The following is a 27523-nucleotide window of genomic DNA, read 5'->3' as shown; positions in this document are numbered from 1 at the left end:
ATACATGTATACAATGTGTAAAAATCAACTCAGGGTAATTAGTATATCACCTCAAATATTTATCATTTCTTTGTATTATGGACATTCGAAATTCTCTCTTCTAGATTTTTGAAAATATACAGTAAATTATAGTTAACCATATTTACCCTACAGTGATGCATAACACCAGAACTAATTCCTCCTATGTATCTGTAATTTTGAATTTGGTTTTGTTTGTTTGTTTGTTTTTGAGATGGAGTCTCGCTCTGTCACCCAGGCTGGAGTGCAGTGGCGCGATCTCGGCTCACTGCAACCTCCAACTCCCAGGTTCAAGCAATTCTCCTATCTCAACCTCCGAAGTAGCTGGGACTATAGGCGCATACCACCACACCTGGCGAGTTTTTGTATTTTTAGTAGAGACGGGGTTTCACCATATTGGCCAGGCTGGTCTCGAACTCCTGACCTTGTGATCTGCCCGCCTTGGCCTCCTAAAGTGCTGGGATTGCAGGTGTGAGCCACCGTGCCCTGCCAATTTTGAATTTGTTAACCAACCTCTCCTCCTCCCCTTTTGCATTCCCAGCCCCAATATCCGAATTATACCCTCTACTTCCATATGCTAAAAATTTTTTTTAGCTCACACATATGAAAGAGAACATGCAGTATTTACCTACCTGGGCCTGTTTTGCTTAACATGTTCTCCAGGCTCATCTATGTTGCTGCAAATGACAGGATTTCATTATTTCTTATGGCTGAATGATATTGCATTGTGTATGCATACCACATTTTCTTTGTCATCTACTCATGGACATTTGATTCCATATCTTGGCTACTGTGAATGGTGCTGTAGTAATCATGGAGATGTGGGAATCCTTTGCTATATTGATTTCCCTTCCTTTGGATAAATACCCAGCAGTGAAATTGCTGGATCATATGGTAGTTCTACTTTTGGTTTTTTGAGAAACCTCCATACTGTTTTTCATAATGGCTATGCTAATTTATATTCCCATCACCACTGTATAATAATTCTCTTTTCCCCACATCTTCATCAGCATTTGTTATTTTTGTCTTTTTGATAATAGACATTCTAACTGCGGTGACGTGATATTTTGATTTTGATTTGCATTTCTCTGGCAATTAGTGTTGTCAAGCATTTTTTTATGTTTTTTTGTCCACTTGTGTGTCTTCTTTTGAGAACTATCTACTGAGTTCCATTGCCTGCTTTTTAAGGGAGTTTTTTTTTATTTTTTCTTTCCTTTTCCTTCTCTGTCTCTTTTTTTTTTTTTTTTTTTTGCTGTTGAGATATTTGAATTCCTTGTATATTCTGGATGTTCATTCCTTATCAAATGAGTAGTTTACAAATATTTTCTCCCATTCTACAGGTTGTTTCTTCACTCTGCTGAGTATTTCCTTTGCTGTGCAGAAGGATCTTCAGTTTAATATAGTCCCATTTATCTATTTTTGTTTTTGTTGCCAGCGCTTTTGAATTCTTAGGCATAAAATCTTCACCTAGACCAGTGTCCTGAAGCATTTCTCATAAGTTTTCTTGCAGTAGTTTTATATAATAGTTCTAGGTCTTATAAAGCCTTTAATCCATTTTCATTTTTTTTTTAATATGGTGAGAGACAGGAGTCTAGTTTCATTCTTCTGCATATGGCTAATCCCCCCAGTATCATTTATTAAAAAGGGTGTCATTTCCCCAAAGTATTTTCTTGGCCTCTTTGTCAAAAATCAGGTGGCTATAAATACATAGATTTATTTCTGAGTTCCCTATTCATTTCCCTCTGTGTATGTGTCTGTTTTCATACTGACACCATGCTGTTTTGGCTACTATAGCTTTGTAGTATATTTTGGAGTCAGGCAGTGTGATACCTTCACCTTTGTCCCATTTGCTCAGGATTGCTTTAGATATTCAGGGTCTTTTGTGAATCCACACCGATTTTAGGATTATTTTTTAATCTTCTGTAAAAAATGTCATTGGTATTTTAATAGGGATTACATTGAGTCTGTAGATTGTTTTGGATAACACATTTTTAACAACATTAATTCTTCTAATCCATGAACATGCAATGTCTTTTGATTTTTTAGTGTCTTCATCAATTTCTTTCATCAGTGTTTTATAATTTTAGTTACAGAGGTCTTTCACCTCCTTGATTAAATCTATTCCTAGAAGGATTTTTTTATTTTGGTAGCTATTGTAAATAAGATTGCTTTCTTGATTTCTTTTTCAGCAGTTTATTATTGGTGTATAGAAGTACTACTGTTTTTATATCCTGATTTTGTATCCTACAACTTAATTGAATTTGGTGAAGAGCTTTTTGGTGAAATCTTTGTATCTTTCTTGATATAGTTTGAATTTGTGTTCCTGCCAAAATCTCATGTCGAATTTTAATCCCCAGTATTGGAGCTGGGGCTTGGTGGTAGATGATTGGATCATGAGGGCAGATTTCCTCCTTGCTAGTCTTATGACAGTGAGTTCGTTCTCAGGAGACCTGTTTGTTTAAAAGTGTGTGGCACCTTCCCCTTTGCCCTCTTCCTCCTGGGAAGAGGGAGGCCATAAGATGTGCCTCCCTCCTCTTTGCCTTCTGACACGATTGTAAGTTTCCTGTGGCCTCCCCAGTCATGTTTCCTGTACACCCTGAAGAATCGTGAGCCAGTTAATCGTCTTTTCTTTATAAGTTACCTAGTCTCAGGTAGTTCTTTATAGCAATGTAAGAATGGACTAATACATTTCTATATACAACAGTCTAAAAGGCAAGCAATTTTACTTCCTCTTTTCCATTTTTGATGCTTTTTATTTCTTTCTCTTGCCTGATTGCTCTGGCTAGGACTTTCAGTACCATGTTGAATAAGAGTGATGAGAGTGGGCATCCTTGTCTTATTCCAGTTCTTAGAGGAAAGATTTTCAGCTTTTCCCCATCAATATGATGTCAGCTGTAGGTTTGTCATTTATGATCTTTATTTTGTTCAGGTATGTTCCTTCTATGCCTAATTTTTAAGAATTTTTATCTGAAGCAATGTTAAATTTTATCAAATGCTTTTCCTGTTTCCATTCAGATATCATATGGTTTTTGTCTTTCATTCTGTTGATGTGATGTATCACATTTATTGATTTGTGTATGTTGAACCATGTTTGTGTTTCTGGGAAAATTCCACTTGATCATGGTATACTATCTTTTTGATGTGTTGGATTTGCTTTGCTAGTATTTGATTGAGAACTTTTGCATCTATTATCATTAGGGATATTGGCCTGTAGTTTTGTTGTTGTTGTTGTTATGACTTTGGTTTTGGTATCAGGGTAATGCTGGCCTCATAGGATGAGTCAAGAAGATTTCCCCTCTCTTCAATTCTTTTGGAATAGTTTGAGAAGAATTGGTGTTAGCTCTTATTAAAAAGTTTGGTGGAATTCAGTAGTAAGGCCATCTTGTCCTAAGCCTTTCTTTGTTGGAAGACTTTTTATTACTGACTCAATCTCACTACTCATTATTGTCCTGTTCAGGTTCTCTATTTCTTCCTGGTTCAGTCTTGGTAAATTATATGTGTCCAGGAATTTGTTTCCTCTAAGTTTTCCCGTTTCTTAGTGTATAGTTACACAGAATAGCCTCTAATGATCCCCTTGTATTTCTGTGGTATGAATTGTTATGTCTCCTTTTTTGTGTCTGATTTTATTTCTTTAGGTCTTCTTTTCCTCTTTGTTATTTTAGCTAGCAGTTTTTTGTTATTGTTTATCTTTTCAGAAAACCAACTTATTTTGTTGATCCTTTGTATTTTTTTTAGTCTCTATTTTGTTTATTTCTGTGTGTTATTTCTTTCTTTCTACTGATTTTGAGATTGGTTTGTTCTTGCTTTTCTAATTCCTGAGGTGTATCATTAGATTGTTTATTTGAAATCTTTCTACTTTTTTGATGTAGGGGTCTATGCCAAAAACTTTCCCATTATACTGTTTTTGCTGTATCCCATAAGCTCTGGCGTGTTGTGTTTTGATTTTCACATAGTTTAAGAATTCTTTTATCATCCCCTTAATTTCATTTTTCAAGCCAATGCTCATCCAAGATCATGTTTTTAATTTCCATGAATTTGTAGAGTTTCCAAAGCTCCTGTTGATATTGATTTCTAGTTTTATTTAATTGTGATCTGAAAAGTTACTTGCTATGATTTTAATTTTTAAAAATTTGTTGAGACTTATTTTTGTGGCCTAACACTTGGTCTATCACAGAGAATGTTCCATGTGCTGATGAGAAGCGTGGGTATTCTGCAGTTGTTGTATGAAATAGTCTGTAAATATCTGTTAGGTCTATTTGGTTTATAGTGCAGATTAAGCCAGATGTTTCTTTGTTGATTTTCTTTCTAGATGATCTGCCCAGTGTTGAAAGTGGAATGTCGAAGTTCCCAAGTATTATTGTATTAGTGTCTATCTTTCCCATTAGCTTTAATAATATTTGTTTTATATATATTGGTGCTCTGGTGTTGGATGCATATTACTTAAAATTATCAAATCGTCTTGCTGAATTGATCCCTTTATCATTATATAATGACATTCTTTGTCTCTTTTTATGTTTTTTGCCTTAAAGGCTATTTTGTGTGATATAAGAATAGCTACTCCTCCATATTTTTGTTTTCCAATGGTGTGGAATTTTTTTCCATTTCTTCACTTTTGGTCTATGTGTCTTTAAAAGGGAAGTGAGTTTGTTGTAGACAGCATATAGTCGGGTCTTGTTTTCTTATTCATTCAGCCTGACTATATCTTTTAATTGGGGGAATTTATTTACATTCAAGATTGTTATTGATGGGTGAGGACTTAACTGCTGTCATTTTATTAATTGTTTTCTATTTGTTTTGTATAGCTTTTATTCCTTTATTACTCTTTAATATTTGCCTTTACAATTTGTTGGTTTTTTGTAGTGATGATATTTGATTCCTTTCTCCTGATCATTTGTACATTTGCTCTGCCAGTGAGTTTCATACATTTGTGTTTTCATGATGACATATATTGTCCTTTTGCTTCTAGATGTAGAACTCCTTTAAGCATTTCTTGTAGAATTGGTCAGTGTTGATGAATTGCCTCATTTTTTGCTTGTCTGAGAAAGACTTTATTTCTGTCAGCCAAGAGTAGCATTGTTGGTGATAGTATTCTTGCCTGACAGGTTTTTTCCCCAGCAACTCTTTGAATATATCATCCCATTCTCTCTTGTCCTCTAAGATTTCTGCTGAGATATCCACTGTAGGTCTGATGATGATTCCCTTATATGTGACTTGATGCTTTTCTCTTGCTGTTGTTAGAATCTTAGAATTTGACTTTTGATGGTTTAACTATAATGTGCCTCAAAGAAAACCTTTTTGGGTTGAATGTATTTGGGGATCTTTGAGTTTCCTGTATCTGGATGTCTATATCTCTCCCAAGACTTGGGAATTTTTCAGCCATTATTTCCTCAAATAGGTTTTCTATGCCCTTGTCCATTTCTTCTCCTTCTGGAGCTCACCATTTATTTTATGATGTTCTATATGTCACATACATTTTCTTCATTCCTTTTATTATTTTTTATGTGACTGTGTTATTTCAGAAGGTGCCTTCAAGTGCAGAAATTTCTTCTTCAGCTTGATCTGTTGTTGAAGCTCTTGATTGTATTTTCTCTTTCATTCATTGAATTCTTCAATTCCAGGATTTCTATTTGGTTATTTCTTATATCTGTCTTTTTGTTGAATTTCTCATGTATATCATGTATTGTTTTTCTGATTTTTTGTTTGTTTAATTGTGTTTTCTTGTGACTCACTGTGTTTTCTTAAGGTTATTATTTTGAATTCCTTTTCAGGCATTTCATAGATTTTCTTTTTTGAGGGATCTGTTACTGGAGAATTATTATGTTCATTTGGGAATGCCATCTTCCCTTACTTTTTCATGTTTCTTTTGTCCCTACTTTGATATTTATGCAATTGGTGTAACAGTTGCTTCTTCCAATCTTATAGATAGGAGTTCTCAGGGAAATATTTTTTCCTATATGTGTACCTATAGTGTTGGTTGGGTAGGGTGGTTTGGGTTTGATTCTGCATGGCTGCAGTTAGTATAGTGTCTGTATGATTTCTTTAACTGTAATCAGTGTCAGTGGTGTCTGTGAGTTCCTTAGTGGTGTAGGGCTGCATTTGTTATTGGAGGCTGTGGTGAGGCTTTGCTGAAGTGGCAACTGGATAGGCATGTCATCCTTGGGTCCTCAGGTGGCATACACAGGCACTGGCAGTAGCAACAGTGAGCCAGGTGGGTGAGTCCTTGGACTCCTGGGCTATGTGCACAACCCCAACAGTAGCATCGCATCAGCAGACTGACCCTTGGACCCTTGGGTGGCATTTATGGGTGCCAAAGGTGGTGGCAGCAGGCTTGGCAAGCAGGTCTCCAGGCCCCCAGGATGTGCACAGGTGGCAGTTATTGCAGTAGTTGTCAGGACATACCTTTTCTCAGGCCCTTGTATAAGTGTCAACATCACTCCCAGAAGTGGGTGGGGTGGACCAGTTGTCAAGTCCTGAGAGTGTGCGCAGGTGTGGGCACCAGTAGTAGTGGGCAGGGTGGACCTGTCTTCAGGCCCCTAGACAGTCTGCATGGGTCAGGTTCCAGCAGCAGCTGACAGGATGGACTAATCCTCGGGTCCTTGAATGGCACACATAGTCATAGGCACCAGCTGTGGCAGGCAGGGCAGGCTTTTCCTCAGGCTCCTGAACATTTTACAGGGGTGCCAACAGCAGAGCAATGGATAAGACAGACCTGTCCTCAGGGCCCTAAATGGCATGTGTAGGCACTGGGGGCAGTGGGCAGGGCACGTCAATCCCCAGTCCCCTGCATGGCACATGCAGTCATCAGTAGTGGCAATATGTGGGGCAGGCCTATCCTAAGCCTTCAGAAGGCTCAAGCAGTTGTACAATGGCCTTGCCCTCAATGGTGCAGGGTTGCTGTCAGTGGTGGTGGCCCAGGTAAGCAGCTCCCAAACTCTGGGGAGAATGTGCTTTGACTCCCTTTGTCTTGAGGCAGCTTAACTTGTGCACTGTACTGCCTTTTCCCTGGGTTGTAGGACACTGCATGGATTAGAGTGCTAGGGATCCAGCCACACCACTGGATCCAGATGGTGTCATGACACTACAGCCCTCTTGATGGACATGGGGGGGATGCCAGTGGGGCTCCAGGGATGCAGAGACACAGGAGCTGTTGGATCCCAGGTCAGGATATAGGCTTGTGGACGTTGGACTCTCAAAATGGTGCTGTGCTGCAGCTGCTTGGGTCTCAGGGGGGTGAGTAGTCCCCAATATGAATTCCCTCTCTGGAAAAATTCAGTCATGTGGGCTCCAGGCAGTTTCTTATACTAGGCTTAGAGCCTCTGATGGCCAAGGGGGCTCTCCTGTGACTAAAATTGCAGGTGTGTGTGGTGGAAATGTGGACCACTGGGGTTCTCTAGCTTAAGTTTTCTTCACAATGCAGAGTTCCTTCTGTCTCTAAGCTGATCCCAGCTGGGCTGGCTGCATCTTCACTCCCCTCTTCTTCTTGGCCTTAGAAGTTTCCTATAACTTCCCTGCTGAATCCTAGTGTTCTTTCTTAGGCATGCTATTCAACATGTGATTATCTACTTGCTCTTTTGGCCCTTCTTTGTGGAAGAATGTGCCAGGTGCCTCTATTCTGCCATCTTAGAAAGGCTCATTGTTGATGTTTTATGTTTGTATACTCTGCAGATCTATGTCTTAAAAAAATACCTTTGCTCTAGTGTTCCTGGGGTTTAAAAGGGAGCAGAATTAGATGTTAGTGTTCAAACCACAATTTTCAGGTTCCCAAGAATTTTGACATCTCTCAACGCCCCTCAGTGAATTCACTAACAATATGTAGAATGGCAATTCTACAAAAACAAATGTCCAGAGAAGATTCTGGGAAGATAGCAGAATAGGTAGCACCAACAATCTGTCTCCCTACCTAGACAAAAATTGCACTGGCAGAATCAGTCTGATGTAACTATTTTGGAACTCTGGAGTCTCTTGAAGGATTGTAGCTTCCATAGGGGAAAGCTTGGACAATAAAGTGTGATTAACTTAAACCAATTTCAGCACTTTGCACAGTAGCAGCTACCTATTCCCCATTGTCAGCCATGTGGCAAGTAGCTGTGCATATGTTCCTGGAACAGCTCACACACAACTTGCAGAGTCCAAAAGGGACCTTTTTCTGTAAATATCAGGGATTATGGTTCAAGGTCTGAGCTAAAAAGTAATTAACTAAATAAATAAAATATTAGGGATCAGTGCTGTGGTTACTGATTGCTGCTTCTGAACACACAGGTGCAGACAAAGAGGCAGGCAGCCATTATTGTTTTAGTTCCCTCATCTTCCCTCAGCTGAGTGACTTCCAGGGTATTTAAATGGCAAGTCTTCTTTTTCTCCCTTCATTTTTCTCTGTCTCTTATTTTTGAAGCAAAACATTAAAGACTAGGACTTTTAAAAAGACAACTGCATATATGGGAAAAAATAGAAAGTGACCACACATAACTTGGGAAAGATGCAGGGAATGCTAAACACACACAATCATGAAAAGCTAAGCACATGTCAAGAGGACACAGGGGCCAACTCAAAGAGCTCCCAGTTGCCAAAGCTGGAACAATTTGAGCAAGAAAATAGTGCAGTACTGAATTACAACCCCAAATATAAAATATCCGTGAGTTCCTACTGATGTAAATGATTGAAAAAATACATAAATGGGGATGAATAGACAAATCTCTCATGCAGAAGAATTTAAAATAATTTATGTAGCCACTCCCCTGTCAAGGAAGTGAAGCATAAGTCCTGACTCCTTTATGTGTCGGCTATACCTAGTGATTTGCTTCCAAAGTAAACAGCATGAGGGGAGGGTCAAAAAAGTAACTTTACAGGAGAAACCTCACAAACACTGCTTCATCCAGGTGATCAAGGTTAACAAAAGTGATAATTCATCTGGATATAACGAAACTTTGATATGATGTGATGAAAATGACACTTTACCTCTGTGGTCTTCCTCCCAAAAACCCACAACCCTTGAGAAAAACTTCTTTAAAAACACAGCTGAGGAACATTATACAAAATACCTGGCTAGTAATCCTCAAAACTCTCAAGGCCTAAGAAAATGCCACAGCCGAGAGGAGTCTAAGGAGACATGACAACTAAATGTGACTTACCTTGGATGGGCTCCTAGAACAGAAAAAGGACATTCAGTAAAAACGAAGGAAATGTGAATAAAGTATGGACTTCAGTTAATAACAGTGTACCAATATATGATACAATGTATCAATACATTAACTGTTCATTAATTGTGAGAAATGTACCATACTAATAATATTAATAATAGAGGAGTTTGCTGTGTGGTATATGGGAACTCTGTATTATCTTTGCTACTTTTCCGTAATTTAAAAGTATTCTTAAATAAAAAGTTCATTAAACATACAACTAGAATTTTTCTTTTTTTTGAGACGGAGTCTCTCTCTGTCACCCAGGCTGGAGTGCAGTGGCACAGTCTCAGCTCACCGCAACCTCTGCCTCCCGGGTTCAAGCAATTCTCCTGCCTCAGCCTCCTGAGTAGTTTACAGGCATGTGCCACCATGGCTGGCTAATTTTTTTGTATTTTTAGTAGAGACGGAGTTTTGCTGTGTTGGCCAGGCTGGTCTTGAACTCCTGGCCTCAAGTGATCCATCTGCCTTGGCCTCCTAAAGTACTGGGATTACAGACGTGAGTCACCATGCCTGGCCACAACTAGAATCTAATATCTCTATTAGATTAATATAGTATTATTAGTTAATATAGATACATATATAACTAATATATAATTAATATTAGATTAATAAAGTATTAATATAGAATGTTACATTAAAAATATCTATGGAGTTTATTATATCATATGTATATGTAACTAGTTTATTGAACAATTTTATACAGTGAGGCACAAGTATGAATCGTGAAATGGTTTTATGTTTCTCTAGTTACTGCCACCAACTGTGATATGCCAAATAATCCCTTCTATTGGATAACAGATCTTTTGATGAATATTCCATAACTGGCTGGTTACTTTCAGAGACTTACAGTCTATTCCTATCTTACAGTCAATTCAAAGCTGGCTCCTGAGGCTGAATGCAGTGATCATGCCTGTAATCCCAGCACTTGGTGGGAGGATCATTTGAGGCTAGGAGTTTGAGACCAGTCTGGGCAACATAGTGAGACCCAATCTCTACAAAAAATTAAAAGATTAGCCAAGAGTGGTGGTCCATGCCTGTAGTCCCAGCTACTCAGGAAGCTGATGGAGGAGGATCAGTTGAGCCCAGGAGCTCAAGGAGTGAGTCATGATCATACCACTGCACTCTAGCTTGGGCCACAGAGCAAGACCCTATCTTTAAAAAATAAAAATGAAAAATAAAAACAGCTGGTTCCTCTCCTATCCTCCAGTGCTTATCAGGCTTGTAATAGCTTAGAGAAGAGGGAAGGCATGATCTGTTCATTCACTCTTTCTCCCACTCTAGCACCTTCTAGTGGGCCCTTTGGATGGAGAGTGGTCTGTCTCTGAGATGTTGCTTTTCCCTTCATTTTCAACACCCTAACACGTCTGGCATCAGGCACTAGAAGGGGAATTGAAGGGAAGCAGGAGTTCATTATGCAGTAATGTACCTGCTAAAGATAGAAAAGTATTCCTAGTTATTCTTGGACTCAATTTGGTTTTGTTTCCTACTGGTGGCCTCCACAGATGTGGTGATTTCCATATAGATGCTATATAGATTTTTCTGGGGTGATACTCGGCTTTAAACTGGTATTCTCCTTTGCTAAAGTCACCCCAACCCAGAGATATGCATCGAAGCCTCTATTTGGCATCTGCCTTCATGACCTAACTCCCTCTCTAGACAGGATGTTTCCTCTCTATGTGGCTGCCTGTCCTTTTCTTCATCTCATCTTTACATGAAGGTGAGCTAGGAGACTGGCAGAACTTGTTTTCTGGTCACAATTCTGCTGATCAAAACAGGATCTAGTCCAGACAGGATAAAGTGAAGAAACTAGCCAAAAACCAGCAGATGGTGACTGAAAGCAATCCCTAGCTGCTCTCATTGCTCGTTAACATAAGACACTCCCACCAGTACCTTGACAGTTTACAAATGTCATGGCAGTGACTGGAAGTTACCACCCCTTTCCATGGCAATGACCTGGAAGTTACCACCCCTTTGGTAGAGAGTTCTAAATAGTCTACTCCTCAATTTGCATTAAACCACCCCTTAATTTGCATGTAATTGAAAGTGAGTATAAGTGAGTAAAAGTATAGTTGCTAAGAGCCCATGCATTGCTGATTCTGGGCACATGGCCTATGAGTTAGCCCTGCTCTGCTAGAAGTAGTACCATTTAATAAAATATTGTTGTCTAACACCACCAGCTCATCCTTGAATTCTTCCCCAGGTGAAACCAAAAACCCTCCTGGGCTAAACTGCAATTTTAGGGCTCCCCTGTTCTGCCTCAAAGCCACTGGCACCACTGAATTCCTCTTTCTGGATCTACTAGGACCTTGGGGATTTGGTGGAGTGCTCCCATAATTTCATCCAAAGCTCATTACCTCATTGCCCCTATTTTCCCATGGGGTCAGGTAACTCCAGCAAGCCTCTCACATTCAGATATTTCAAGACAAAAGGAAACACACATTTTTAGGTTCAGTTTTGGGGTGACTCTAGTCACCTCAGTAAAATAAAAGTAGTGATGTCTACCTGCAGAAAAAAATACTGTATAAGTAGCCTCACTTAATGTCTGACGTACGTAATAAGAATACCTCACATTTATCACACCCTTGTAATGTTTTGTTTGGTGGGACAAAACATGCTGGAAGGGCCGGGCATCGTGGCTCACACCTGTAATCCCAGCAATTTGGGAGGTTGAGGCGGGCGGATTGCCTGAGCTCAAGAGTTCACCACCAGCCTGGGCAACACAATGAAACCTCGTCTGTACTAAAATACAAAAAAAAGTTAGCTGGGTGGTGTGGTGGCATGCGCCTGTAATCCCAGCTACTCGGGAGGCTGAGGCAGGAGAATCACTTGAACCCGGGAGTCGGAAGTTGCAGTGAGCCAAGATCACGCCACTGTACTCCAGCCTGGGTGACAGAGTGAGACTCCATCTCCAAAAAAAAAAAAAAAAAAAAAAAAATGGGAGGGGGGTGCTGGAAGAACAGATCTGCTCCTAATTTGTATGTCCAAGTCTAATTTAGAACATACACAAAAATCTGTCTCCTGTACAGCTCAAATGGTTTACTCTAGGTCATGTTAAAAACTTTTATTAATTTTTTATTTTTGCTCCACTGATTATGCAAGGCATTCTTGAGTAATAAAAAGCAGACCCTCTTCCACCTTTAGGAATTTATCATACAGAAATAGTTGTTCATCTGTCCCAAGCATATGTGTACAAGATGTTCATTTACTTATAACAGTGAAAGTTTCAAAACCTAATTGTTCATCAGTAAGAGAATAGTTTAATAAATTATAATGCACCTACAGAGGCAGTACATGGAATAGTGGTTAAAAGCATGAGATCTGGAACTAGAACATCTGGTTGAAATTCTGGCTCTGCAATTAACCAGTTATGTGACTATATGTCAATTTCTATATCTATAAACTGGAGGTATACTGGTTCCTACATAATATGGTTATTGTGTGACCTTGAGTAAACTGTTTTATCTACTTGACCCCTTCTTTTTTTTTGACCTGCTAATGCAAGAGTAATTTTTTCTTTTTTTGACTGACCCCCAGTTTTTTTCAACAGTAAAATAAAAGTAATGATGTCTACCTGCAGAAAAAATACTGTATAAGTGGCCTCACTTAATGTCTGACGTAAGTAATAAGAATACCTTACATTTATCGCACCCTTGTAATGTGCCAGGCATTGTTCAGTTTGCATACATACATTGATGAATTTACTCTTCCCCAAAAATATTTGGTATAGATACTATTATTACTCCCATTTTGCAGATGAGAAAACAGAGTTAAAAAGAGCTTAAATAACTTTCCCATAGTTACAACTTCCAATAATAGTTAGATACTCTGGGTATAATAGCTGCTATTTAAGAAACAAGGCAAACATCTGTTGGGATCCTTTCAGTTGCATGTAGTATGAATCCAACCAAAAGTGACAAAACAATGAGTACATTGTTAAGTCACATTACAAGGACTACAGAGATGGGGATGATCCAGGGTTGGTTAAGTCAGCAACTCAATAACCTCATCAAAATCCAGGTATTTTCTAAATCTTTCTGCTCTGCCCTCTTCATAGAGTGTTGATTTGCCTTCTTAGACTGGATGCCCTTATGTTTCCAAGTTGAGTGACATGGTTGTGGACATCAAATGCAAAACGCTATATTCAGAGAACCAGGAATCATCCCTGTGTTTGTGTCCCTTTTAAGAGTGAGAATAAATTTTCCCAGAAGTCTTCCAGATTAGTCTCACATACTCTTTATTAGAATTTCATCATAATCTTATAAGTCATACACCACATGGTGATATTTTGGTCAACAATAAACTGCAGATATGATGGTCCTATAAGATTATAATACCATACTTTCACTGTGCCTTTTCTATGTTTAGATATGCTTAGATACACAAATACCATAGTGCTACAATTGCCCACAGTATTCAGTACAGTAACATGTACAGGTTTGTAGCCTACAAGCAATAGGGATATCATATTGCCTAGGTGTGTGGTAGGATATGCCATCTAGGTTTGTGGAAGTACACTCTGTGTTTGCACAAGGACAAAATAACCTAAAGAGGCATTTTTAAGAATGTATTCTCCATCCTGGCTAATGCGGTGAAACCCCGTCTCCACTAAAAATACAAAAAAGTAGCCGGGTGTGGTGGCACATACCTGTAGTCCCAGCTATTTGGGAGGCTGAGGCAGGAGAATCGCTTGAATCTGGGAGGCGGAGCTTGCAGTGAGCCGAGATAGCGCCACTGCACTCCAGCCTGGGCAACAGCGAGACTCTGTCTCAAAAAAAAAGCATCCTTACTGAGAGACACATGATTGTACTTAAAGTAACCCTTCACAAGGGAAATAGGATCACCATGTTTGGTTTAGGCTAACTAAGATTGAACTTCCGGTGCTAGAAAGGGGCCCAGATACCTTGTAAGCATTTGGTCATCAGGAGAAGGGGAAGCAAAATTAGAAACCTATTAGAGAGAATGAAGGAAGGAAGTGTTGTTCACATTCTTGTTTAATTTCTTTGCTTTGATTGTGGACTGGACCTAATGATTTGCTTCTAATAAATAGGATACAGAAAATGATGAAATGTCACTTTCACGATTAGGCCATAAGAGACTCTGACTTTCACATCAGTGACATTTTCTCTGTCTGGCTCTTGTGTGCTCATACTGGATGAGGCCAAAGGGAGAGTCTCACATGTCCAGGAACTGAGGGCAGCCTCTAGCCAACCACTAGGGAAGCACTGAGGCCTCAGTCCAAACATATGAACATACATGACACTAAATAATAACACAATGTGCTGGATAACTTCCTTTTGCCCTCACAAATCCATTTCCCACTCTTTTCCATCCTGTTCCATGCTCCTAGTAGCTCAGTGGTCCCAACCTCTTTGGCATTAGGGGCCAGTTTCGTGGAAGACAATTTTTCCATGGACTGGGTTGGGGATGGTTTCAGGATGATTCAAGCATTTATTATGCACTTTATTTCTATTATTATTCTGTTAATATCCTATTAATATTACACTTTAATATATAATGAAATAATTATACAGCTCGCCATAATGTAGAATCAGTGGGAACCCTGAGCTTGTTTTCCTGCAAGTAGATGGTCCCATCTGGGGGGTGATGGGAGATAGCGACAGATCATCAGGCATTAGATTCTCATAAGGAGCGTGCAACCGAGATCCCACACACGTGCAGTTCACAACAGGGTTCATGCTCCTGTGAGAATCGAATGCCACTGTTGATCTGACAGGGGTCACAGCTCAGGTGGTAATGTGAGTGATGGGGAGAAGCTGTAAATACAGATGAAGTTTTACTTGCTTGCTCACCACTCACCTTCTGCTGTGTGGCCCAGTTCCTAACAGGCCACTGACCAGTACCAGTCTGTGACCTGGGGGCTGGGAACCCCTGTAGTAGCTAATCTGTATGTTCTACATCAGCGAGCTCCTTTGTCCTCTGGCTTCCATTTGGGTTCTACCAAGGGGGACACTGGAGTAAGATCTAGGAATTATTCTGCCAGCAAACCTCTCTGTAAATATGACTTTATTTGGAAATAGTGTTTTGTAGATATTATCAAGTTGAGATGAGGCCAAACTAAATAAAGGCAGTCCCTAATCCAATGACTAATTCTTAGAAGAAGGGGGAAGTTTGAACACACACAGAGTTGCACAGAGAGAATGTCATGTGATGATAGAGGGAGAGATTGAGATAATGATAAGGCAAAGGATGCCAGGGGTTTCTGGCAGTTACCGGGAGAGAAGCATGGAACAGATTCTCCCTCAGAATCTCCAGAAGGAACCAATTCTGCCAACACCTTGATTTTGGACTTCTAGTCTCCAAAACTGTGAGAGAATACATTCCCCCCGCTTTAAGCCACTCAATTTGTCATCATTTGTTATGGCAGCCCTAGGAGATGAATAGATTCATTGGCCACTTTTCTTTGGTGTTATGTTAGAAATATCTGTGTTGAGTGGACCCATTACAATTTTAATGTGTTTTCTCCTGATTATGATAGTAATACATTGAAACTACAAAAAAACTATAAAGAAGAATAATAATTCAAAAAATTCGTGACTTCTATAGTTATCATTTTGGTATATTTCCATTGCCTAAATGTGATTTGGCATACCTTTTTCACGTGATATGTAGAATTTTCATCCTGAATTTTCCTTAAAATTATAGGTAAGTATGTATCCGTGGTATAAAGAACTCATCATAGATATATTAATGACTGTATAAAATGCCATTATGTAGGTGTTCTATATTTAATTTAACAGTTTATCTCTTGTAGAATAATTGTTGTCCATTTTTTATTGTTAGAAACATTGTGATGCAGGGTGCAATGAGATTAATGTCTTTTTTTTCCAGAAGGGGATTTAATTTTTATCCCAATCAGTGATTGGGGTAGATTAAATGAGAAGTGTATGTTAATAGATATGTCCCAAAGTCAGGGACTCTCTGACTAATCCAGAAATAACTGCAAAGGTAAGATTTAGGGTGAGAATAGAGAGGACTTTGTAGGGACAGTACTTAAGTTACACAGCAGGGAGAGCTGGTGCTGGAGTTGCCATTTTACTCCTGATACTTGGAACAAGATCTGCAGGGACACCTCCTGGACATGGGCCCTTTGCTCACTCTTTTAATAAGTCCCAGCTGCTCCTGTGATCCTCCTTGGATTGTCACTGAGCAGTCCCTGTAGGTATCTTCCTAACTAAACTCTTGAGACTCATTTAGAGTAAAAGCAAAACTCAAGCTGGCCTTAATTGATCTGATGTAAAGCTGCCTGTGGAGATTTCCACACATGGAACCGCTGGGATTATCTAAGTAGCAAATGCTAATGAGACCCTGAGGGTCCTGGCTCAACACTATCTTCCCCTCCCTTCAGGCCTGTTCCCCCAGATACCAGAGAAGGAGGAAGGATGAGGGGACCAACTGGGCAGAGATTGGCTGGGACCCAAGTGCCTCCTTAGAGTGTGATCAAGACTATTACTCTGCTTCTCCAGGGAGAAAAGTTTGGAAGTTCAAAGTCGTTTTTATTGGCCTAACGGGCATGTACCAGGCAATGCTCTGCACTATAAATTGAGATTATCAAATCCAGAAAAGGTCTATACATTATATCTTTCTTTGGTCTCCTTCAGAAAGTGAAGTACAGCAAGCTCATACCATGGAAAAATAACCTTTATAATAAGATTGGAAAACTTATTTCAAGAAGCTTGGGCCCCTCCCTGACAGGCTGAATCACAGGGAAGTTATCCAAGAACCCAATCTATGCAGACCCTTTCTCCTCACCCTAGAACATAAAAGTGTTCAAGTCATTCCCTCATTTTTTTCATTCAAAACATATATTCAGCTTATTATGTGCCAAGCAGGGTGTTGACTATTATGGGAGACAGATGACTAAAATATGATCTTTCCTTTAAGATGGGTAAAATCCTGGCAGGAAAGAGATGTCATTTAAAACAATCATTACAAGAGGTAGAGAATGTTAAACACAACAAATGAGGCATAAACAAAATCAGAGGTTCAGAAGTGGGACACTATACTCAATTTCTGGCTGAAAAGATAAGGAGAGACCTCAGAGAAGATTAAGCATTTAATCTGAGTCTTAAAAGTTTCCAATGTTCTCTCTTTTCTTTGCCTGTGGCTGCTGCCCTGGATTATACCTCATTATCTCATCTACCTATTTACTCACTCATTCAACACTTTTTTAAAAAAACTTACAAATTACCAAGGTCAAGGCCAGCTGTGGGGATACAATAGCAAACTACACAGAAATGGCCCTTTCCTTCCTGGTCCTTACAGTCTAGTTGGGGAGATAAGTAAACAGACAAATTAGAATGATGACAGAACTAAACAAAGAGCTAGTTAGAGAACAGCAGGGGATCAGCTTTAGAGAGGAAGGTCAGGGAAGGCCTATTTGAGAAAGTGACACATATGCTAAGACTTAAGGCATGAGAATGAGCAAGGCTTGGCAAAAGTTAGAGAAACAGCATTCTAGAGAGATGGAACAGCATATTCAAAAGCTATGAAATAGGGAAGAGCTTATAGAGATCAAGTTTCTGAAATGTGAATAAAGAAGAAACTAGAATGAGATGAGGTTGGAAAGAGAGGCAGCGGGAGGACGGCCTTGCTCTTATTAGAAGTTTAAATTTTATTTTAAATGTATCAAATTATGCCCCCAATTGACAGACAAGGCAGACTCCCTGTGGCTCAAAAGCTAAAAGCAGAACCAAGAGGCCATAGCAGAGTGAGGGAGTGATCATGCACTCTGTATCTGTCAAAAGTATTGCAAAACCAGTTTTTCTGCAATCAAGTCAAAGAATAGTTCCTGAAAACAATGTCAAAAACAACTACAGCTGGAAATTCCCCAACTGACCACCAATAGGTCACCTGGTGCCAGCCAATTACCTGGAATCAGCCAACTAAGAGAGACTGGTTATTTGGGAGGTCAAAGGTTTTCCAATCAAGACTCTGTTCCTCACTCCCCTGACTCCTCTTCTGGCCTGCAATCTTCATCTTTATAATCTGTAACTCTCCAATCCCCTCCTTAGAGTGCACTTTTGTTTTGCACTGAAGGCTGTCTCCTCAATCTGCAGGTTGCTTTTAGAAAATAAAGTTCTCCTTTTGCCTCCACAAGAGATCTCATTGCTCTTTTGTTAACATTTCAAATGCAACAGAATATTGTTTTTTAAGTGAATGAACAACGTGAAATGATTCACATTTTAAGATAATTCTTGCTTTGGTTGGGAAAATTGATAGGAGGAAGGCAAGAGTAAAAGTGAGAAGGTCCAATTAGGAGCCCAGGGAAGAGATGATGGTATCTTGGATTAGGATGGCACAGAGAAAATGTACAGATTCTATATGTACTTTGACAAAAGATTCACTAGGACTTTCTGATTAAATGTGGGGACTGAGGAAAATGGAGGAATCAAAGATAACTCCTAGGTTTCTAAAATGGGTGACTCCATAGGTTAATTTAATAGACTTTTTTCTTTCTCTTTGTAACAGAATAATAATCCCTATCTATGTTAGGGATCTATATAGCCCATTGAATGACCATGTGGCTTGCTTTGATGACTGGAATGTAGGCAGAGGTGATAATAAACTAGAATCCTCAAGGTCATCTACTAGTTGCAAAAGAGCAGCTGGATCCTAGTAGAAAAGACCCAAAGTAGAAAAGTCTGAAATGAAAACAATAGGCAATATTCACCAACAGGTGGGTAATTTCAGTATGGAGTTAGAAACTAAGAAAAGGCCAAAGAAATGTTAGAAAATATTTAAATGTATGGTAATAGTGGTGAAGAAGGCCTTCAATGGGTTCATAAGCAGACTGAACATAGCCAAAGGGAAAACAATTAGTAAACTGGAAGATATGTCAACAGATATTACCAAAACTGAAAGACAAAAATTAAAAAGAATAGAAAAAAGGACAGGACATATGAGTTATGTGACAATATTAAATAGCCTAACATACATGTAATTAGAATTCCAGAAGAGAAAGAGAGCAGAGTAGAAAAATAAATGAAGAGATGATAGCTGAGAATTTTCTTTTTTTTTTTTTTTTTTGTTGATTTAAAACTAATCTATACTTTTTATTCAATTTCCCAAGGATTAGATCACGTTTTTTTTTTTTTTGTCTTTGTTTTTTTTTTTTTTTCTTTTATTTTTTTTCTTTTATTATTATTATTATTATTATTATCATTATTATACTTTAGGTTTTATGGTACATGTGCGCAATGTGCAGGTAAGTTACATATGTATACATGTGCCATGCTGGTGCGCTGCACCCACCAACTTGTCATCTAGCATTAGGTATATCTCCCAATGCTATCCCTCCCCCCTCCCCCCACCCCACAACAGTCCCCGAAGTGTGATGTTCCCCTTCCTGTGTCCATGTGTTCTCATTGTTCAATTCCCACCTATGAGTGAGAATATGCGGTGTTTGGTTTTTTGTTCTTGCGATAGTTTACTGAGAATGATGATTTCCAGTTTCATCCATGTCCCTACAAAGGACGTGAACTCATCATTTTTTATGGCTGCATAGTATTCCATGGTGTATATGTGCCACATTTTCTTAATCCAGTCTATCATTGTTGGACATTTGGGTTGGTTCCAAGTCTCTGCTATTGTGAATAATGCGGCAATAAACATACGTGTGCATGTGTCTTTATAGCAGCATGATTTATAGTCCTTTGGGTATATACCCAGTAATGGGATGGCTGGGTCGAATGGAATTTCTAGTTCTAGATCCCTGAGGAATCGCCACACTGACTTCCACAAGGGTTGAACTAGTTTACAGTCCCACCAACAGTGTAAAAGTGTTCCTATTTCTCCACATCCTCTCCAGCACCTGTTGTTTCCTGACTTTTTAATGATAGCCATTCTAACTGGTGTGAGATGGTATCTCATTGTGGTTTTGATTTGCATTTCTCTGATGGCCAGTGATGGTGAGCATTTTTTCATGTGTTTTTTGGCTGCATAAATGTCTTCTTTTGAGAAGTGTCTGTTCATGTCCTTCGCCCACTTTTTGATGTGGTTGTTTGTTTTTTTCTTGTAAATTTGTTGGAGTTCATTGTAGATTCTGGATATTAGCCCTTTGTCAGATGAGTTGGTTGCGAAAATGTTCTCCCATTTTGTAGGTTGCCTGTTCACTCTGATGGTAGTTTCCTTTGCTGTGCAGAAGCTCTTTAGTTTAATTAGATCCCATTTGTCAATTTTGGCTTTTGTTGCCATTGCTTTTGGTGTTTTAGACATGAAGTCCTTGCCCATGCCTATGTCCTGAATGGTAATGCCTAGGTTTTCTTCTAGGGTTTTTATGGTTTTAGGTCTAACATTTAAGTCTTTAATCCATCTTGAATTGATTTTTGTATAAGGTGTAAGGAAGGGATCCAGTTTCAGCTTTCTACATATGGCTAGCCAGTTTTCCCAGCACCATTTATTAAATAGGGAATCCTTTCCCCATTTCTTGTTTTTCTCAGGTTTGTCAAAGATCAGATACTTGTAGATATGTGGCATTATTTCTGACGGCTCTGTTCTGTTCCATTGATCTATATCTCTGTTTTGGTACCAGTACCATGCTGTTTTGGTTACTGTAGCCTTGTAGTATAGTTTGAAGTCAGGTAGTGTGATGCCTCCAGCTTTGTTCTTTTGGCTTAGGATTGACTTGGCGATGCGGGCTCTTTTTTGGTTCCATATGAACTTTAAAGTAGTTTTTTCCAATTCTGTGAAGAAAGTCATTGGTAGCTTGATGGGGATGGCATTGAATCTATAAATTACCTTTGGCAGTATGGCCATTTTCATGATATTGATTCTTCCTACCCATGAGCATGGAATGTTCTTCCATTTGTTTGTATCCTCTTTTATTTCCTTGAGCAGTGGTTTGTAGTTCTCCTTGAAGAGGTCTTTCACATCCCTTGTAAGTTGGATTCCTAGGTATTTTATTCTCTTTGAAGCAATTGTGAATGGGAGTTCACTCATGATTTGGCTCTCTGTTTGTCTGTTATTGATGTATAAGAATGCTTGTGATTTTTGCACATTGATTTTGTATCCTGAGACTTTGCTGAAGTTGCTTATCAGCTTAAGGAGATTTTGGGCTGAGACAATGGGGTTTTCTAGATATACTATCATGTCATCTGCAAACAAGGACAATTTGACTTCCTCTTTTCCTAATTGAATACCCTTTATTTCCTTCTCCTGCCTAATTGCCCTGGCCAGAACTTCCAACACTATGTTGAATAGAAGTGGTGAGAGAAGACATCCCTGTCTTGTGCCAGTTTTCAAAGGGAATGCTTCCAGTTTTTGCCCATTCAGTACGATATTGGCTGTGGGTTTGTCATAAATAGCTCTTATTATTTTGAGATACGTCCCATCAATTCCTAATTTATTGAGAGTTTTTAGCATGAAGGGTTGTTGAATTTTGTCAAAGGCCTTTTCTGCATCTATTGAGATAATCATGTGGTTTTTGTCTTTGGTTCTGTTTATATGCTGGATTACATTTATTGATTTGCGTATATTGAACCAGCCTTGCATCCCAGGGATGAAGCCCACTTGATCATGGTGGATAAGCTTTTTGATGTGCTGCTGGATTCTGTTTGCCAGTATCTTATTGAGGATTTTTGCATCAATGTTCATCAAGGATATTGGTCTAAAATTCTCTTTTTTTGTTGTGTCTCTGCCAGGCTTTGGTATCAGGATGATGCTGGCCTCATAAAATGAGTTAGGGAGGATTCCCTCTTTTTCTATTGATTGGAATAGTTTCAGAAGGAATGGTACCAGCTCCTCCTTGTACCTCTGGTAGAATTTGGCTGTGAACCCATCTGGTCCTGGACTTTTTTTGGTTGGTAAGCTATTGATTATTGCCACAATTTCAGCTCCTGTTATTGGTCTATTCAGAGATTCAACTTCTTCCTGGTTTAGTCTTGGGAGGGTGTATGTGTTGAGGAATTTATCCATTTCTTCTAGATTTTCTAGTTTATTTGCATAGAGGTGTTTGTAATATTCTCTGGTGGTAGTTTGTATTTCTGTGGGATCAGTGGTGATATCCCCTTTATCATTTTTTATTGCATCTATTTGATTCTTCTCTCTTTTTTTCTTTATTAATCTTGCTAGCGGTCTATCAATTTTGTTGATCCTTTCAAAAAACCAGCTCCTGGATTCATTTATTTGTTGAAGGGTTTTTTGTGTCTCTATTTCCTTCAGTTCTGCTCTGATTTTAGTTATTTCTTGCCTTCTGCTAGCTTTTGAATGTGTTTGCTCTTGCTTTTCTAGTTCTTTTAATTGTGATGTTAGGGTGTCAATTTTGGATCTTTCCTGCTTTCTCTTGTGGGCATTTAGTGCTATAAATTTCCCTCTACACACTGCTTTGAATGCATCCCAGAGATTCTGGTATGTTGTGTCTTGGTTCTCGTTGGTTTCAAAGAACATCTTTATTTCTGCCTTCATTTCGTTATGTACCCAGTAGTCATTCAGGAGCAGGTTGTTCAGTTTCCACGTAGTTGAGCGGTTTTGAGTGAGATTCTGAATCCTGAGTTCTAGCTTGATTGCACTGTGATCTGAGAGACAGTTTGTTACAATTTCTGTTCTTTTACATTTATTGAGGAGAGCTTTACTTCCAAGTATATGGTCAATTTTGGAATAGGTGTGGTGTGGTGCTGAAAAAAATGTATATTCTGTTGATTTGGGGTGGAGAGTTCTGTAGATGTCTATTAGGTCTGCTTGGTGCAGAGCTGAGTTCAATTCCTGGGTATCCTTGTTGACTTTCTGTCTCGTTGATCTGTCTAATGTTGACAGTGGGGTGTTAAAGTCTCCCATTATTAATGTGTGGGAGTCTAAGTCTCTTTGTAGGTCACTCAGGACTTGCTTTATAAATCTGGGTGCTCCTGTATTGGGTGCATATATATTTAGGATAGTTAGCTCTTCTTGTTGAATTAATCCCTTTACCATTATGTAATGGCCTTCTTTGTCTCTTTTGATCTTTGTTGGTTTAAAGTCTGTTTTATCAGAGACTAGGATTGCAACCCCTGCCTTTTTTTGTTTTCCATTTGCTTGGTAGATCTTCCTCCATCCTTTTATTTTGAGCCTATGTGTGTCTCTGCACGTGAGATGGGTTTCCTGAATACAGCACACTGATGGGTCTTGAGTCTTTATCCAATTTGCCAGTCTGTGTCTTTTAATTGGAGCATTTAGTCCATTTACATTTAAAGTTAATATTGTTATGTGTGAATCTGATCCTGTCATTATGATGTTAGCTGGATATTTTTCTCGTTAGTTGATGCAGACTCTTCCTAGTCTCGATGGTCTTTACATTTCGGTATGATTTTGCAGTGGCTGATACCGGTTGTGCCTTTCCATGTTTAGCGCTTCCTTCAGGAGCTCTTTTAGGGCAGGCCTGGTGGTGACAAAATCTCTCAGCATTTGCTTGTCTGTAAAGTATTTTATTTCTCCTTCACTTATGAAGCTTAGTTTGGCAGGATATGAAATTCTGGGTTGAAAATTCTTTTCTTTAAGAATGTTGAATATTGGCCCCCACTCTCTTCTGGCTTGTAGGGTTTCTGCCGAGAGATCCGCTGTTAGTCTGATGGGCTTCCCTTTGATGGTAACCCGACCTTTCTCTCTGGCTGCCCTTAACATTTTTTCCTTCATTTCAACTTTGGTGAATCTGACAATTATGTGTCTTGGAGTTGCTCTTCTCGAGGAGTATCTTTGTGGCGTTCTCTGTATTTCCTGAATCTGAATGTTGGCCTGCCTTGCTAGATTGGGGAAGTTCTCCTGGATAATATCCTGCAGAGTGTTTTCCAACTTGTTTCCATTCTCCCCGTCACTTTCAGGTACACCAATCAGACGTAGATTTGGTCTTTTCACATAGTCCCACATTTCTTGGAGGCTTTGCTCGTTTCTTTTTATTCTTTTTTCTCTAAACTTCCCTTCTCGCTTCATTTCATTCATTTCATCTTCCAGGGCTGATACCCTTTCTTCCATTTGATCGCATCAGCTCCTGAGGCTTCTGCATTCTTCACGTAGTTCTCGAGCCTTGGTTTTCAGCTCCATCAGCTCCTTTAAGCACTTCTCTGTATTGGTTATTCTAGTTATACATTCTTCTAAATTTTTTTCAAAGTTTTCAACTTCTTTGCCTTTGGTTTGAATATCCTCCCGTAGCTCGGAGTAATTTGATCGTCTGAAGCCTTCTTCTCTCAGCTCGTCAAAGTCATTCTCCGTCCTGCTTTGTTCCATTGCTGGTGAGGAACTGCGTTCCTTTGGAGGAGGAGAGGTACTCTGCTTTTTAGAGTTTCCAGTTTTTCTGCTCTGTTTTTTCCCCATCTTTGTGGTTTTATCTACTTTTGGTCTTTGATGATGGTGATGTACAGATGGGTTTGTGGTGTGGATGTCCTTTCTGTTAGTTTTCCTTCTAACAGACAGAACCCTCAGCTGCAGGTCTGTTGGAGTACCTGGCCGGCCGTGTGAGGTGTCAATCTGCCCCTGCTGGGGGATGCCTCCCAGTTAGGCTGCTCAGGGGTCAGGGGTCAGGAACCCACTTGAGGAGGCAGTCAGCCGGTTCTCAGATCTCCAGCTGCGTGCTGGGAGAACCACTGCTCTCCTCACAGCTGTCAGACAGGGACATTTAAGTCTGCAGAGGCTACTGCTGTCTTTTTGTTTGTCTGTGCCCTGCCCCCAGAGGTGGAGCCTACAGAGGCAGGCAGGCCTCCTTGAGCTGTGGTGGGCTCCACCCAGTTCAAGCTTCCCGGCTGCTTTGTTTACCTAAGCGAGCCTGGGCAATGGTGGGCGCCCCTCCCCCAGCCTCGCTGCTGACTTGCTGTTTGATCTCAGACTGCTGTGCTAGCAATCAGCGAGACTCCGTGGGCGTAGGACCCTCTGAGCCAGGTGCGGGCTATACTCTCCTGGGGCACCGGTTCCTAAGCCCGTCAGAAAAGCACAGTATTCAGGTGGGAGTGGCCCGATTTTCCAGGTGCCGTGTGTCACCCCTGGAAGGGGAACTCCCTGACCCCTTGCGCTTCCCGAGTGAGGCAATGCCTCGCCCCTGCTTCGGCTGGTGCACAGTGCGCTCACCCACTGACCTGCGCCCACTGTCTGGCACTCCCTAGTGAGATGAACACGGTACCTCAGATGGAAATGCAGAAATCACCCGTCTTCTGCGTCGCTCGCGCTGGGAGCTGTAGACCGGAGCTGTTCCTATTCGGCCATCTTGGCTCCTCCCCCGAGAATTTTCAAATAATAATGAAAGACATTAAACCACAGATCCAAGAAGCTCAGAGAATCATAGTGATATAAATACCAACGCGCACACACACACACACACACACGATGTGTCGTATTTAAACATTTGAAAATCAAAGATAAAGAGAAAATCTCGAAGACAGTCAGACAAAAAAGACACATTACCTAAAGGAAAAAAATTAAATTTACATCATAGTCATCACAAGAACCTAAGACATAGAGTGACAGCTTTAAAATGTTAAAAGAAAAAAAAGTAACATGGAATTCTATACCAAGTGAAAATACTCTTCAAAATGAAAGAGAAATTAAGCAGACCTATGCCACAAGAAATGTTAAAGAAAGTTCTTGGCCGGGGGTGGTGGCTCACGCCTGTAATCCCAGCACTTTGAGAGGCTGAGGTGGGTGGATCACGAGGTCAGGAGATTGAGACCATCCTGGCTAACACTGTAAAACCCCATCTCTACTAAAAATACAAAAAAGATTAGCTGGGCATGGTGGTTGGTGTCTGTAGTCTCAGCTACTTGGGATGCTGAGGCAGGAGAATGGCATGAACCCAGGATGCAGAGCTTGCAGTGAGCCAAGATCATGCCACTGCACTCCAGCCTTGGTGACAGAGTGAGACTCCATCTCAAAAAAAAAGAAAAAAAAAAGGAAAGTTCTTTAAGAGGAAGGAATGTAATACCAGACAGATACTTGAATCTATGCAAAGATCTTTTGGAATTGTTAAAGTCAAAGTAAATATAAAATATTTTTTCTTGTTAATAACTTTAGAAGATAACTTACTGTCTAAAGCAAAAACAAAGGCAACCTACTCTGAGTTTGGAGCACATGTAAAAGTAAAACATATAACAATTGCCTAAAGAATGAGAGAGAGAAATTAGGAAAGTTATTACACTACACATAAGTGGCATAATACTATTTGAAGGTAGATTGTGATTAAATAAATGTGTTTATGAAAACCCCTAGGGCAGATTGCTGGCAAGATGGCCAAATAGGAACAGGTCCAGTCTGCAGCTCCCAGTGAGATCAACACAGAAGGTGGGTGGTTTCTGCATTTCCAACTGAGCCTCCACTGGTGATACCCAGGCGAAGAGTGTCGGGAGTGGACCTCCAGCAAATTCCAGCAGACCTGCAGTGGAGGGGCCTGACTGTTAGAAGGAAAACTAACAAACAGAAAGGAATAGCATGTCAACTCAAAGACTCCATCCGAAAGTCACCAACATCAAAGACCAAAGGTAGATAAATCCAAAAAGATGGGGAGAAACCAGCACAAAAAGGCTGAAAATTCCAAAAACCAGAACACCTCTTCTCCTCCAAAGGATCACAACTCCTTGCCAGCAAGGGAACAAATCTGGATGGAGAATGAGTTTGATGAATTGACAGAAGTAGGCTTCAGAAGGTGGGTAATAACAAACTCCTCCAAGCTAAAGGAGCGTGTTCTAACCCAATTAAAGGAAGCTAAGAACCTTGAAAAAAGGTTAGACTAATTGCTAACTAGAATAATCAGTTTAGAGAAGAACATAAATGACCTGATGGAGCTGAAAAACACAGCACAAGAAATTTGTGAAGCATACACAAGTATCAATAGCCGAACTGATCAAATGGAAGAAAGGATATCAGGGATTGAAGATCAACTTAATGAAATAAAGCAAGAAGACAAGATTAGAGAAAAAAGAATAAAAAGGAATGAACAAAGCCTCCAAGAAATATGGGACTATGTGAAAAGACCAAATCTATGTTTGATTGAAGTACCTGAAAGTGACAGGGAAAATGGAACCAAGTTAGAAAAAACTCTTCAGGATATAATCCAGGAGAACTTCCCCAACCAAGCAAGACAGGCCAGCATTCAAATTCAGGAAATACAGAGAATACCACAAAGATACTCCTTGAGAAGAACAACTCCAAGACACATAATCATCAGATTCACCAAGGTTGAAATGAAGGAAAAAGCAGCCAGAGAGAAAGGTCAGGTTACCCACAAAGGGATGCCCATCAGGCTAACAGTGGATCTCTTTGCAGAAACCCTACAAGCCAGAAGAGAGTAGGGGGAAATATTGAACTTTTTTTTTTTGAGATGGAGTCTTGCTCTATCACCCAGGCTGGAGTACACTGGT

At 39.8% G+C, this 27523-nt stretch overlaps 1 long non-coding RNA gene across 3 annotated transcripts in view; it reads left to right on the top strand.

Moving 5' to 3' along the window:
• LOC129049121 (uncharacterized) overlaps positions 1-19197 on the top strand; it is a 35656-nt gene extending 16459 nt beyond the window's left edge. The window contains exons 4-5 of one of the 3 annotated variants that reach the window (XR_008511924.1): positions 12745-12812; positions 17868-19197. This is a non-coding gene — a long non-coding RNA (uncharacterized LOC129049121). Of the gene's footprint in view, positions 1-12744; positions 12813-16563 lie in introns of all 3 variants that reach the window. The other 2 variants (XR_008511923.1, XR_008511925.1) reach the window with 2 other exon arrangements.
• Positions 19198-27523: the final 8326 nt, after the last annotated feature.

This window comes from Pongo abelii, chromosome 10, assembly GCF_028885655.2.
Source record: "Pongo abelii isolate AG06213 chromosome 10, NHGRI_mPonAbe1-v2.0_pri, whole genome shotgun sequence".
NCBI lineage: Eukaryota > Metazoa > Chordata > Mammalia > Primates > Hominidae > Pongo > Pongo abelii.
The sequence above is the reverse complement of the archived record's forward strand: the minus strand, read 5'-3'. Positions and strand labels throughout refer to the sequence as shown.